Raw genomic sequence first — 13,737 nt, forward strand, 5'->3', positions numbered from 1 at the left:
GACCGGAGCCTCGGCCGTCAGACTCGCGGGGGGGGGGGGGGGGAGCCCAAAGGGGGAGAGTTGCAGGAAAATGGCTCTCAAAGACGAAAAGCAAAAGCGCAGGCATCCACGAAGTTTCTGGATACCGCCGGATCGCTCGACCCGGCCTCACCACTATAAGTTGCCGCACGGCCGGCTGCTCGCCAACCCGGCCCCGCCGGATTGCCGCCAGCCGGCGCAGTGGGGGTTTTCGCTCATGCCCAACGTTTCAAAAGCCTAAGTACTGTAAGCTCCTGTCAAAGGTCGAACCCCTTGTCACGGACAGGAGCCTCGGCCGTCAGACTCGCAGGGGGGAGGCCCAAAGGGGGAAGGTTGCAAGAAAACGGCTCCAAAAACGAAAAGCAAAGGCACATACATTCACGCAACTCATACATCATAAACTTAAACAGGCCCAAGGCCAGAGTTCATTACACCCAGTCAACCCCCAGGGAGTGGGTGGACCTGCTACCTAACAGAAATTTTTTATAAGTTAAAAATTCAGGCATCCCCATCGCTGGATCGCGCAGCTCACAGATCCGCTGAGGTGTCGGTATCTTCCTCCCCGGCGTCCGCGTCGCGGTAGATGCCGGTCTCCTCAGAACTACCCTCCGGGTCGTCCAGAAGCAAGCCGTAGTCGTCAGCAGGGACGACTCCGCCGTCTTCTGCGCGCTCGGCCGGAACTCATCGTGGAAGGCGAACCCGGCGATATAGCTGGCCCGAGCAGCAATTCCGCCGGCTTCCGCCTGCAGCTGGCTCTCCGAGCCGGCTCGCTAGCCCATCAGCGCGTCCAGCGACATGTCCGGATGCCAAGACATCGCGAACCTGAGCGGAGACTCGCCGGTCATGGAGCCGCTCCGGACACGCCTCCAGCCAACGTGCCAGTCGCGTGAAGCTGCTCGGCGCGACGGGACCGGGCCAAACGGCCGCCGTCATCGCCGCGCCCGGCCTCGGAGAGACGTCCCATCTGCTCGCTCAAGACTCACAGACAGGCCTCGGCAGCGGCAACGATCTCCGGGAAGGTCCAGGCCACCCGCGGGTCAGTTCCAGAGCCGACGATCCCTTCCGGGTCACGCTGAAAGCGGACCGCCTCCTCCGCCAGCTGGCGCGTCTCCGGGAAGGCCCCTACCAAGAAGGAAGACAAGTCAGAAGAAAATTACTAAGGAAGAAGAGCCGGAGTCCCAACCCGGCAAGAACAAAATTCAAGGAAAGCACTTACTGGAGAAGGACTCTTCCAGGTGCTGCGCTTCGAGTAACGTACCGTGCCGCTCCCGGGCAATAGTGCGGTCACACTCCTCCAGCGCCTTCTCCAGGTCGGCGACCTTGGCAAGGGCCGCCTTCAGCTTGGCATCCTTGTCCTCGGTCGCCTTCATGGCCTCCTCGCGGAGCCTGGTCTCCCCTTGTCGGGTCTCCTCTACCGCGGCCACCAGCGCTTTCAGGCGCTCCACCTCGGCCTGGAGCTGCCCCTTATCATCGGCCAGCTTGCCGCATTGCTGGTCCGACTCGGCAAGGGCTCGCTGCGCCTCCACGACCTTGGCTGCCTACGCCTTGAGGCGCTCCACCTCAGCCTCGAGGCGGCTCTTGTCGCCCGCCAGCTGCTCCTGTAGCCGGCTGGCTTCATTGAGCGCCTGTCGGGCTCCCGTCGCCTCCGCCTTCTCCTTCTCCACCTCGTCCCCAAGCCGGCCGACATGTGCGACAAGCTGGTCAGAGTGAAAACCGGCCCAAATCAGCCGGGTCCTCGAAGGCAGCACCTCGGCTAAAGAAGAAAAACTCAGCAACAAAGTACTATTTTAAGATTCGACCAAACTGCTACGGAGTTGGCCCGAATCTTGGGGGCTACACCCAGTGGGTGCGCTAGCACGCCCACACTAGAACAAAGCATGAAAAAGAAGTACCTCCCGTGACGCGGAGCTCCTCGTCCATGGCGGCCAGCCTCTCCTTGAGACGACGATGCGTCTCAAGGAGCCGGTTGAAGACAGTGACCCGGTAGGAGTCCAGTTGCTGCGAAAGACAAAGATCAACACAAGACAGCAAGATAAGATTCGACCAAACTGCTACGCAGTTGTCCCGAATCTTGGGGGCTACACTCAATGGGTGTGCTGGCGTGCCCCAACAAAAGAAAAAACGATGAAAAGAGAAGCAGAACGCAAACGAAAACTTACGAAGACGGCGTGCTCCAGCTCCTGCGTCGCCTCGACGTCGGCCTGGGCGAAGGCCTGGATCCGGTCCGTCCGCCCTTGCAGGCGACGGGTTACGGCGGCCATCGCCGCCTCCTCCTGGGTCGGAGGTCCAAAGGGGACCTCGCTGGTCCCACTCCACGACGGCCGCGGCTCGGCAACCCGGCGCCCTCCGGACCTGAGCACCAAGGCGTGCTCTTCACCAGCCGCCTCCCCTGAAGCCGACACCTTCTCCGGCGCCCTCTCCGGCACCAACGCCGGCTCGGTGGATGGAGTGACTTGAGGCGCCCCCACCGGCGGTGCCTCGCTCGCTGGGGTCCGGGATACCCCCTCCGGCGCCACCCGCGCCGCCTCCTCTAAGACGGCGTCGCCGCCGCCTCCATCAGCCCCCTCCCGCTCGACCACGTCGGTCCGTGGCGGGGTGCCGTCCTCGACAACCACGACCTCCCGGACGAGGTCCATCACGTCCGCACGGCCGCCCTGGCCGTGCTCCCCCTCTGACGCCGGCACGAAGACCGTCGCCGCCACCTTCGTCCCCGCCGGCATCTCCGGCCATGCTGGCTCTTCGCCGGCTCGCGCCCACGCTGCCGCTGTGCTAACCCAGGCCTGGGTCGACGCCGCCTCCAGCTCCTTCTCGGCCCGGTTCCGGTCCCGCCAGGCCAGGCCCTCGGCGTCGGCCAGGTCCAGACCGAGGTTCGGATCCACCGGTGCCTCCTCCTCGTCCCGGTCGATGGTACCGGAACGGCTCCTCCGGAACGCGGAGCCCTCAGCGGACGTGGCGTCCGCCGCCGCCAGCGCCAGCGAGATTGGCGACCTGAAGCACAAGACAAAAATTACGCCGAGTTGAGCGGAGCCGCTCAACAACTCGGCTCGAATGAAATAGCACTTACCCCGGCAGCATCGGAACGACGGGCCTTGCTGCCCTCTCCTGCGGAGCGCCGCGCCTCCTCTTGGCGGGCGGCTTCGCGCCTTCGGCCTGGTCCGCCGCGCGCTTCGCGGTGGGGGCCCGCGGCGGGACGCTGTCCTTCCCGTGCGGGCGCCTCGTCGTCGCCACCCCTGGGACGACCCGTCTTCGGACGCACCGCCGCCTCCTCCATCGGGCGCCGCTGCATCGGCGACTCGCGTCAACGCCCCAAAGTCGTTCCACAACTGGCGATTCAAGAAATAAAAACAAGACTTACCTACTCGGCGCCCTGCGCCCGTGTCGGCTGCCGCCGCCTCCCCTCCGCCATGGGCCTCGGGTTCCTCCGAAGCGACCCGCACCACCTGCGCCTGCGCCCGGTCGTAAGGATGACGGATGGCGTTCAGAAGCACTTCTCGCGTCACGTCGGGGCGGATAAGAAGATAAGCAGCAACGAAGTACGGGGACTAGGGAGTCACCAATGGTGTCGGGTTTGCGCGGCTGTACGGGGCCTTCCCGAACTCCCAGTCAACCCCCAAGTAGGCCTTGGAGATGTCGTTGACCCGGCGTGCGACTTGGTCCACCGCCAGCCGCGTGTTCGCCATGCGGTTGGGGTCCTGAAGACCGGTCATCTGACCGATGAGATGGCTGCATTGCCGCAGCGGCAGCACCTACCAGACGATGAAGGCGGTGATGAGGTCGGTGCCAGTGAGCCTCTCCCGCTGCTTCATCACTGACACCCGCTCGCACAGGTTGAGCACCTCCTGCGAGGGGTGCTTGGGGTAGTACCCCCAGTTCTGCTTCCCCCATGGCGGCGAATTGATGAATGGCGGGAGGTTGATGTGGTCCTCACCAAGGTTGCGGACGTAGAAGAAAAAATTCTGCCATTTCTTGGCAGAGTCCTCCAGCGGCACCATCGGGCAGTCGGCGCCCGATCGCTGGGAGATGATGGCTGTCCCACACTCGGACATCTCTCCGGCCTTCGGCCCCTACTGCTTCAGGGAGAAGAAGCGCACCCAAAGGTCGATTGAAGTTTCGACCCCCAGGTACCCCTCGCAGAGGGTGACGAAGCCGGACACCTGCACGATCACGCTGGCGCCAAGATGGTGGGGCTGGAGCCCGAAGAACTCCAGAAAGTTGCGGAAGAAGCCACTCGCGGGAAGCCCAAACCCGCGCTTGAAGTGCGGCAGGAAGACCACCCGCTCCGAGCCCTCAGGCTGCGGCTCCCGCTCCCCCAGCGGGAGGCGCACCTCGACCTCCTCCGCCCTCGGCAGGCGCTTGGTGTCGTGGAGGTAGGCGATGTCGTCAGGGGTGATGGTCGAACCCATCCACGATCCTGACGGCAGCGCCATCGCCCCGAGCGCGGATGAAAGAAGGAAGAGAGAAGGAAGAAGATGGCAAGGAAGCTCTGCTCAAGACGGCGGGCGTCGCAGGTGGCGGCGGTCGTCAGAAGCAGAGGGAGGATGAAGAGGCAAGGGAGCGCGAGCGGGAATGATCTCCGCCGCTCCCTTTGCCCCCAATTTATAGGCCACGATTTGAAACGGGGGGAAGTGGGATCATTTGCCCTCGCCCTTCCCACTTCCCTGCAATAAGTGTGCACGTACGCGCGCAATAACTGCTTGGGGAATGGCAACCGACCCGCGGACGCCGCAATAAATCCGCGCGCGAGGGCCGAGGGTGCGCGGCAGTGGGCCCCGGGCCGTCGCCCAGTCCCGTCACGTGCGAGGCCTGTCAGGCCCCTCCGGCTCCCAGGCGCCACACGGCGGCCGCGCGAAGCCCGAAAGATTGCCCAAGATTCGTCGAACTCCTCGCTTTCCCGCCGCGAGCGGGATGCCGCGATCCGGCTACCGGAAGCCGGCACACAGTGGGTGTTGCCGGACCTGGCGGTCACCAAATCCGCCTCTGCAAGGGGGGAAACAGCGAAGGCCCCCCCATCTGAGGAAGGCGGAGCTTCACAGCTTCGGGGACTACTGTCGGGGGGATGAACCCCAGGCAGGCAACGGAACCTGGATCCTTTTGAAAAACAATGGGGCAAGCATCGCCCCTCGATCCAGCTCGCACTTGGCCGGGTCGCTCAACCCGGCCAAGCCCCGCGATCCGGCAAGCTCTCCAACCTGGCCAGACTCCTTAACTCGGCCCCAACAACCAAGCTCAAGACTTCCCCAACAAGCCAGCACCGCCCTTGGCGTGTTCTCCAAACCCGGCCAAGGGTCAGCGGTCGTCCCATCCCAGCCGTACGATGGGACAAGTCTCCACCAACTGATGACCGAAGCCACAGTGCCCCGCCAAAGCCTCTGGTCAGCCGGACAAGGCAACAGTGCCTCCCACCTACCCACTGACCAGGGCTGGCGTGACAACAGTGCACCCGACGTCACCCATGACGCCAGCAAGCGGCTACCTGACGAAGCGCCACTATAGCCGACTCGACTCGGCCTCGCCCTGACGATCGACAAGACAACACACAGTGCCCCCTAGGCGCATGGGGACCGCGCCCGGTGAACCCGGCGAGCCCTGGCACCCGGCGGGTCCCAGCACCGGGTTCCTGGACACTGACGACCTGGCCCTACGGCATTGTAACTTTACCCTTGTACCCCTGAGGGGTTGACTTATAAAACCCCCAGGAGCCCTCATGCATACGGGCAACTCCTACACACACACATGTAGCAAGCCACACCCAAGGAGAGGGAGCAGCCTAAGCCTTGGCCTGCCTTCCTTCTTCCTCCATACAGCTCTAGGAGCAACTCTGTACTGTTACACATAAACCCCACTCAGCAGGACTAGGGGTGTTATCTCTCCGGAGAGCCCCGAACCTGGGTATGTCTTGCATCCCGCGCTCGCTCATGCCGACCTCGCCTCTGGAGCCCACCAGTACCCTCGAGCCTCCTCCTATCTTTAGCCATCCCATGGCATCTGCCGTGCGCCCACCACGACAAGATTATTGTAGGGTACGAAACCACCTCAAAGTTATTCTTTCTGATCGATCTATTGGGCTATTCCTATAATTGTCACAAATAGCCCTAGAGTTCATACTAAAATAACAACTTAAGATACACATCAACCAAAACCCTAATGTCACCTAGATACTATTGGGGAACGCAATAATTTCAAAAACAATCCTACGCACACGCAAGATCATGGTGATGCATAGCAACGAGAGGGGAGAGTGTGTCCATGTACCCTCTTAGACCGAAAGCGGAAGCATTTAAGTAACGCGGTAGATGTAGTCGAACATCTTCGCGATCCAATCGATCAAGTACCGAACGCACGACACCTCTGCGATCTGCACACGTTCAGCTCGGTGACGTCCCACGAACTCTAGATCCAGCTGAGTGTCGAGGGAGCGCTTCATCAGCACGACGGCGTGTCGACGGTGATGATGAAGTTACCGACGCAGGGCTTCGCCTAAGCACTACGACAATATGACCGAGGTGGAAATATGTGGAGGGGCACTGCACACGGCTAAGACAATGTACGTTGTCGTGTTCTAGGGTGCCCCCCCACGTAAATAAAGGAGGGAGGGGGAGGCCGGCCGGCCCTCATAGGCGCGCCAAGGGGGGAGGAATCCTCCTCCTAGTAGGAGTAGGACTCCCCCTTTCCTAGTCCTACTAGGAGAAGAAGGAAAGAGGGGGAAAGAGAAGGAAGGAGAGGGCGCCGCCCCTCCTCCTAGTCCAATTCAGACTATCCCGTGGGGGGGCGCGCGGCCACCCCTTGAGGCCCTTCTCTCCTTTCCCGTATGGCCCACTAAGGCCCACTACTTCCCCCGGCGAATTCCCGTAACTCTCCGGTACTCCGAAAAATACCCGAATCACTCAGAACCTTTCCAATTTCCGAATATAGCCTTCCAATATATTCATCTTTACATCTCGACCATTTTGAGACTCCTCGTCATGTCTGTGATCTCATCCGGGACTCCAAACAACCTTCGGTCATCAAATCACATAAACTCATAATACAAATCGTCATCGAACGTTAAGCGTGCGGACCCTACGGGTTCGAGAACTATGTAGACATGACCGAGACACATCTCCGGTCAATAACCAATGGCGGAACCTAGATGCTCATAATGGCTCCTACATATTCTACGAAGATCTTTATCGGTCGAACCGCATAACAACATACGTTGTTCCCTTTGTCACCGGTATGTTACTTACCCGAGATTCGATCGTCAGTATCATCATACCTAGTTCAATCTCGTTACCGACAAGTCTCTTTACTCGTTCCGTAATGCATCATCCCGCAACTAACTCATTAGTCACATTGCTTGCAAGGCTTATAGTGATGTGCATTATCGAGAGGGCCCAGAGATACCTCTCCGATACATGGAGTGACAAATCCTAATCTTGATCTATGCCAACTCAACAAACACCATCGGAGACACCTGTAGAGCATCTTTATAATCACCCAGTTACGTCGTGACGTTTGATAGCACACTAAGTGTTCCTCCGGTATTCGGGAGTTGCATAATCTCATAGTCATAGGAACATGTATAAGTCTTGATGAAAGAAATAGCAATAAACCAAACGATCATAGTGCTAAGTGATACGTCTCCAACGTATGTATAATCTTTTATTGCTCCATGCTATATTATCTTCTGTTTTGGACATTATTGGGCTTTAATATTCACTTTTATATTATTTTTGGGATAACCTATTAACCGGAGGCCCAGCCCAGACTTGCTGTTTTTTGCCTATTTCAGAGTTTCGCAGAAAAAGAATATCAAACGGAGTCCAAACGGAATGAAACCTTCGGGAACATGATTTTCGGAACGAACATGATCCAGAGGACTTGGACCCTACGTCAAGAAATCAAGCAGGAAGCCACGAGGTAGGGGGCGCGCCTACCCCCCCCCAGGCGCGCCCTCCACCCTCGTGGGCCCCACGTTGCTCCACCGACGTACTCCTTCCTCCTATATATACCTACGTACCCCCAAACGATCAGATACAGTGCCAAAAACCTAATTCCACCGCCGCAACCTTCTGTACCCACGAGATCCCATCTTGGGGCCTGTTCCGGAGCTCCGCCGAGGGGGCATCAATCATGGAGGGCTTCTACAGCAACACCATAGCCTCTCCGATTAAGTGTGAGTAGTTTACCTCAGACCTTCAGGTCCATAGTTATTAGCTAGATGGCTTCTTCTCTCTTTTTGGATCTCAATACAATGTTCTCCCCCTCTCTCGTGGAGATCTGTTCGATGTAATCTTCTTTTGCAGTGTGTTTGTTGAGACCGATGATTTGTGGGTTTATGATCAAGTTTATCTATGAACAATTTGAATCTTCTGGATTCTTTTATGTATGATTGGTTATCTTTGCAAGTTTCTTTGAAATATCAGTTTGGTTTGGCCTACTAGATTGATCTTTCTTGCAATGGGAGAAGTGCTTAGCTTTGGGTTCAATCTTGCGGTGTCCTTTCCCAGTGACACTGTGACACCCAAAAAATTTTATTTTTCTTTTTCAAATTTTTATTTGATTTGAGGGAGGTGATTTAAATTTTTTTCTTCTAAAGAACTCTCCCTCTCAAAAACTTTCCTTTATAACAAGTGTTTTGTTTGGATTCACCCAAGACTTGATTTTTGGTCTTGGAGGGTCTTTCCACCTTATTTGGACTGAAAACCAAATGCTTTTCATTTGGGAAATTTCCTTTGAAAAATCTTTTAAATAGCCCTATGGCATTTGGAGTGATCTTTTCCCCTTTTCAATATCTCCTCTTGCCATGACATGAGTGGAAATCCTCTCCCAAAAGCCTTTCCCCATCTTTGTGCCAAGTTATACTTCAAATCCAGCAAGTTGAACCTCCCCATGAATTTTTCTTCCATTTAATTCTTGTCAAAAACAATTTCTGCCCTCTACTTTGGCTCTCGGAGATTTACAAAGGAACTACCTTTTCTCCTTTGAGTTTTGCCTCCAAACCTTTTTCCCTGGCTAGTCCTTAGAGCCCTCAACCAAGATCCATGAAGATCCACTGGTCTCCAGTTAAAAAATTTCAAATTGTGCTTGCTGCAAGTTTGGACCATGTTTGCCAAATTTGATGAAATTCAATTGTTTTCTCCTCCTAAAAATCTGAGAAAATTCATGCAGCCTTTCGATGCATTGAGAGGTCACCTCACCAAGTCCCAGCTCCAGAATTTTTTTTCTTCATGCCAAATCATTTCGTCGAACACCTGAAGGGCACTGTTACTGTCAATGTTCAGAGTTCAGTAAATAGTTTCAGTGAGCACTGTCGTTTTCTTCAGAACCTGTTGTCGATCTCGCCAGTAGCCGCGGTGGCGCCGTGCGCCCTGTGATTCCTTCTTATCCCTGCGCCGCACGAACGCCTGGAAGCTTGCGGGCGTCGGCGACGAGCAGGAGGAGGTGCGCCACCCCATGAGCGACGGCAGCAGCGGCCTTTGCGGCTGCTAGAGAGAGGCGCAGCATGGACGGCACCGTCCAGCGCTGCCCAAGCCACCAGAGGCCACCGCGTGGCCATCCACTCACCCTTGCTCGCTGCAGTCAGTCGTCGTGAACTGGTAGGCGCGGAGCGCGCTCCCTACTGCCGCCGTGCCCGTACGGCCGCCCCGTCGAGGATCGGCGCATTACGCCAAGCCCGACCGAGGTTTAGCGGGGGAACGGCACCAGTGATCCTCCCTGATGGTGCCTAGCCGCTTAAAGCCCCTGCCCAACCTCTGCCTCACCGTAATCGCTCGCCGGAGCTATCCCGTTCACGGCCACCCCCTCGGATCGCCTATAAAAGGAGATCCCGAGCTTGAACTCGAACCCGCACCACCTCTACACACCTCCGATACCACGCCAAGTCACTGGAAGAGCCCCGAGGGAGCCTTCTTCCCCAACTCCGGCCGCCTCGACCCGCCACGGGACCCAGCTCGATTCACCCCCGTGCGTACACCCCTACCCCTCAACTCTTGCCAGTAGTCTCCAAATGCATCCACTCTTCTGACCCGCGCGTCAATTTGGAGTTTGCAGCACCCACCGGAGTACTCCACCATCGCCCGAACCACCGTCCGCCGGAGAAAGTGTCGCCGTCGATGTGGTGCTCTCCGACGGCCAAGTCCACCACCCACCGACGCGGAAGATCACCCTGAACCTATTGGTACCCTCCGATCTCTCTGCCTCGCCGTGGTTCAACGCCGGCGACCACCGCAGCCTTCGGGCGCCGGCGAGCGTCGTTGGAGTTTTAAACCTGACGGGTGGGACCCCCCCCCGTCAGCCTCTCTTCTTCCCCCCTCGAACCGTTTTCTGTTAGCGCCTTCGGGCAAAATGCGTTTTCTCTTTGGGCTGGCGCATTTCATTCCGAACCATTTTCTATTTTTTCAAACAAGTCCCTGTTTCTTTTCTGTTTCATCACAGATCAGTCCCTGGACTAAAACCCTTATAACTTTTTAATAAAAGATGATTTTTGATTGATTCTTTTTCTGTCAGTCTTGTATTTTTGTCTAGTTTTTTATAGTATTTATTTGGAAAAAATTTGGAACAATTTTTATGCACGCGATCATTTTTCACGTTAGTGTACGGTTTCGTTATACCGTAGGTCCCGGAGGAGGTGACGGAGCCGCGAACTTCGCCGAGCTAGACTCCGACTTCTCCGAACCAGGCAAGCATGTTTGAACCTTTGATATGATAGGTGTTTTGCATGTTTGCTTGAATGGTTTGTGCATGGCATGTGAGCATCGGTGAGTATCGCGTTGCAATGTAAGGCAACCAACCGTGTGTTCCGAAGTTACTTTGATCTTTGATGACAGATGGCCTGATCATGTGGTGACATGAAAGGCAGTAAGGTGGTATTGTTGTAGCATGCCAGTCTTACATCATCCATTAAACTCCAACGTTAACGTGGACTGAGTCACGTTATCGTTCTTCCCCTTTCGTGCTGCCACATGTTTTCTGCAAAGAATACAGTTTAGTAAGTTGTTAACCTCTTTCCTTATACACACCAAATAGAGGCGTCGGGATGATGGTTCCATCGCCCTGGATTAAAGCCAGTCATCCGGTCAGGGGGCATGGGTGTTTCCGGTTGGGACCGAGAGGGGGGCACCCCTTAGAGCGCGCGGTATAAATTTGATCCCATGCTACGCGAGGTTGTAGCCTCCCCGTCTCAAAGTTTTTCTTGAACATTGCCGAGGGTGATTCCTGGCATCGGAATGTTGAATGGGTGTGTACTGGTTAGATGTGTTTCTCCTAAAACACCGTAAACGGAACTAGTCCCTCGTGACTACTAAAATCCGTTGGCTGTGGTTAAATAGTACAAACTCTGCAGAGTCAAATCCTTCCGAGTCATCGTGTCCATGGTCAAGGACCATGGCCAGTATATCCATATCTACGTCAGTCCTCGTGGTAAATCCCCGGTAGACAAGCTTGAGTGGTATGCCCGTTTGAATTGTTAATCCTGTGGATGGACTAACCTTTTACTTATCTCGTATCTGAATATTCCCTTGCAGTGATTTAAATTCATGAGCTACTGAAATATTAAGTTATGAAATATAATCCCTTTATGTGATGTCGCTTAGACGTCCGACTGTGGCACTCTTGTCTTTTATTTTCAATATAAGCCCTTTATGTGATGTCGCTTAGACGTCCGACTGTGGCACTCTTGTCTTTTATTTTCAATATAAGCCCTTTATGTGATGTCACTCAGACGTCCGACTGTGGCACTTTCGTCTTTTACTTTCAATATAAGCCCTTTATGAGATGTCGCTTCAGACGTCCGACTGTGGCACGCACTGTCAGTTATATTCCATTATAAGCCCTTTATGTGGTGTCGCCTTGACGCCCGACTGCGGCATTGTTATTTTTCATTTGTATCCTTTCGAGGAGTCATTCAGACACTCGATTGGCCTTCAGTATTACATTGGGATTTCGGGAGGTCTACCGCCCGAGTTCCCTTTTATTTTCCCATGCATCGCTATCTCATTCTCTGAGTGCGCTTTGTTAATCTGTTCATATGCATCATGTTTACATTTGTTATATCTTATGTCCGAACTGTCTTCCGAGTACTTTCATAGTACTCACCTGGCTTGTTGATTTGGCCAGATGTTGACGAAGGCGATCTCATGGATGAAGAGTTTGATAGTGAGTCCGACGCCTAGAGGAATCCCAGTCAGTCCCGTGCGATCCTGGATATTGGTCACTTGTATTATATACGCTTCCGCCACCCACAATAAGTATCCTCGAGCCTCACTCCGACGCTCGAAGAGCTGTTAGATTCAGGAGTCATGTCACCTGCTTCATTGTGACATATCCACCACCGCTTTTATTGTGAGTCAGTAGTTATGCCACCCTATTCGCCTTTATGTGTATTATCGGCGTGCTTGTAATAAATTGTTGAGCAGTCCCCGCTCAACCTTGTATTATATTCAGTACTCCTGGTTTTTCTTCTGTGATCAAGATATTGTCTACCAGTGAGAAGGATTCTTCTCCACTGGTCCGTAAAAGGGATCGGTTTCTCAATAAATATTTTTATTGGAAAACCGGTCGTGACAAGCTTGGTATCAGAGCCAGGCTGACTGTAGGAAGCCACTAGGTGCGATCGCTAATTGGTTATTAGCGTCTTTAGTGCTTTTTCAGCATTTTGCAAATGTAGCTATTTTCTGTTGGTCATCATAAATTTATGATTTGACTACTCAGAATTTTTGCCTACTTTTGTAGATGGCTGGCAGCGACTGCGAGACTCGGGTGTTCACGAATGTTCCTGAGGGGTTTGTCAAACTCCTCGTCTCCATCACCAAGCTCGCGATCGGGCCAGCGACTCGTCCGGAGTTCACGCTTTGCCAGCACAAGCTCAGCGACGACGTGCCTATGCACCAGGCCGTGGTGCAATTCAAGGGAGGACGTTCTGTGTCTCGCCACTTCCGTTTTGTGGGAAGGGCCATGCCTACGGAGAGGCATGCCATGCAGATGGCCGCCCGTGAGGCGATAGCTCGCCTTCGGGGTATCCTTCCTTCGACGAGGACTCGTCGCTACCGCTACCTCCCATGCCATGTGCCATATACTTGTCACTATGCATTCGCCTGCCATAGGGGAGAGCGAGATGAAGCTATCGAGATGCTTGTTGAGTATCTCAAAGCTCTGGACGAAGATTTCGATAACCTCATGGACGATCTTGTGGCTGCCTGCATGGACATAGTTCGGGGCTGTTCTGCCAACAGGAGGGAGCTTCTCCACATGGCACCGCCACTGACATTCGTCTCGTCCTCAGCATCTTATTCACCTGCCATTTTGGCCACTACTCGCCGTCTGCCTACCACTGAGGAGTTCGACCGGGTCATTGCTCCTACAACAGTCAGAGCTGCACCGCCTATCGCACCCACACTACCGCCTGTCGCACCCGCGCCATCCCCTCAGCGCAGTGCTACGCGCCTGGAGCCTATTAGGGAGGAGGTGGAGGTTGAGTCTCCTGCACCGCTGGGTCTTACCCTCGGCAAGGGGAAGGACATCTTCACCATCTCCGACTGAGTGCGCCTAGTCGTCGCGCGATGTGTCTGCATGTATGATATGTTTTATATGTACATTAGTTTGTAGTATTTGTGTGCGCTTCATGTAGGATCCCGGAGTAGTGTGCTAGCCTTAATAACATGTCAGGAGTGTGTACGCACATCCTGAGTGATGTATCGTATGTTTGCGTATCACGTGTAAGATATGTGCTAAGTGGTCCTT

Source organism: Triticum aestivum, chromosome 2D (assembly GCF_018294505.1).
Source record: "Triticum aestivum cultivar Chinese Spring chromosome 2D, IWGSC CS RefSeq v2.1, whole genome shotgun sequence".
In the NCBI taxonomy this organism is placed as follows: domain Eukaryota; kingdom Viridiplantae; phylum Streptophyta; class Magnoliopsida; order Poales; family Poaceae; genus Triticum; species Triticum aestivum.